The sequence below is a fragment of the Mustela erminea genome, chromosome 15, assembly GCF_009829155.1.
Source record: "Mustela erminea isolate mMusErm1 chromosome 15, mMusErm1.Pri, whole genome shotgun sequence".
Taxonomy (NCBI): domain Eukaryota; kingdom Metazoa; phylum Chordata; class Mammalia; order Carnivora; family Mustelidae; genus Mustela; species Mustela erminea.
In genome coordinates this window covers 46,427,894-46,429,993 of record NC_045628.1, presented here as the reverse complement: position 1 = coordinate 46,429,993, position 2,100 = coordinate 46,427,894, and positions in this window count along the sequence as shown.

The window sequence follows — 2,100 nt, the reverse complement described above, 5'->3', positions numbered from 1 at the left end:
GCAACAATAATAAAACTACCCCAAGAAATGAGAAAAAGTTGTAGGATAGCTCAAGTCTCTTTCAAGGAAATGACTATTGACAAATCTGTAGGTAATTGGAGCTTGGTGGAAGAGCTTTGACCTAACAATAGATATCAGACTTTATTGTAGGTGATGCCAGTCTGTGGCTTCCAAGAGTTTGAAGAAAATGAACGTTGGTTTATAGCAGGGTCCTACTTCCTTAAAGGGCTGTGCTAATCCTATGCTTTCTGCTATCCATTCCATTCCTTCCAGGAGCACATGGACCACATCCCCTAGAGAAGAGAGACAGGAAGTGAACTCAGAGGCAAGTGTTTGAACCTTCCACCCTCCAAACTAATTTTGAAACTTTATGTGAACATTCTAAATAAAGTACTAATGTATTAAATCCAACAGTACATTAATGTCGGGGACTGCCTCCGGCCGGGAAAGTCCCCGCCATTACAAGATGGCGCTTGGCTCACTGCCAGCAAAATACGCTGCAAGTAAACAACGAACTTTCTGGTGAAGCCCGCCTAAAGGAGGACATAGTCATTGGCTGTTTCAAATTTAATCAGCATAGTAACAAGACTCTCATTGGCTCTCCCAATTGCTTGGCCCCTTATTGGTCACCCTGCTGCATATAAGCTAAGGAAGTTGACGAAATAAAGGGAATGAAGCATTAACACCAAACCAGGCTTCTTGTCGTCCTTGCGGGTCGAGGGCGACACATTAAAATAATAATCCACCATCTTCAAGCATATTTGTATGGGAAATTTGTTAGTGCACCATTTAAAAAGTCAAAATAAGTAGGAAATACTGTAGATAATATTACATTCTGAAAAGACATTTGATAAAAATGTACTCCCATTCTTAGTTTTAAGATCTCTAAAAATTAGGAATAGAAAAACCATTTTCCTTCCTGTAATGATGAACACCAGTCTCGAATCAAAAAATAATATACTCAATGGTAAGATACGTAAGCATTTCTAGTAAAATCTGAATGAAGCAAGAATGTCTACTACAAAATTATTACACAGAATGCATTTCTTCATTCAAAAATATATATTAAGCCCATACATTTTTCCAGGCACTGGGTGGGGTATAAAGATGAACAAAAGAGCTTATTGTCTTGAACATTCTCACCAAACAAAAAGATATAAAGACACAGCTATTGGAAACAAGAAAGAAAATCATTAGTGTGATAGAATTTCAATCTCAAATGGAACCAGAGGTTATAAAATTTAAGAACCTCATGCATTTGTTGCCCTCAGGAAAACAAAACTTAAAGAGTGAAACACAGAGTTCCTTTGAATACCTGATTTACAGAAAAGTGATAATGTTGGAATTTTCTTAAAAATGCTAAGGGAGTTAGTCAGGGGTTGCCTTACATCAACCTTGGGAAGGTTTACTTACGGTTTCCAGAGGCATGAACAAGAGACAACGCAGGTCAGACTGGTCTCACTGAATAAGCTGAACTGAGCTTTGTTTGTGTGAGTGGATCGGTTTTGTCTGCTCAGGGAATTCTCAAAGCTGGTCTCCACTCATTTTTGATTTTAACAAACTAACTCAACTCTCTCCTCTTTACATTCGTGGCAGGTAAACATCACCCACCCCAAACCCTCCACACAGTCACGGGTAGCTTGCGGCAGTTTGCATGTCCCGAATTGCAATTCCTCTGCTATTCCCAAATAAACTCATTTTTTTGACATTTTCGAGTTTGTCTCAGTTTACCCGTTTATGCAGGTTGACGTTACTGACAGACCATGTATATTTATGTAGATAGTAATTTACGTAGAAAAAATCAGATAGTAAACTGAAAATAGACTAGAATTGACAAGTGAGCTAAAAAACATAAATGTCTCCAAATTAACATTGGGAAGAAAGATTATTCATAAAGTAATTAAAAGTTAAAATAGCTAGGCATCTTACCAAGGAATATGCAACGCCAGAACGAAGGTGAAGGCTACCAGAATATGCCTCTTGGGCATATGGATTATTTTGAACTAAAGACCAGTGAGGGTTGACCAAGGTAGGATTTACCTCTCTCCCTAGCTACCTAAAAAAATAGAGCATGAAAGTTCCCTTTTATAAAGAAAATTT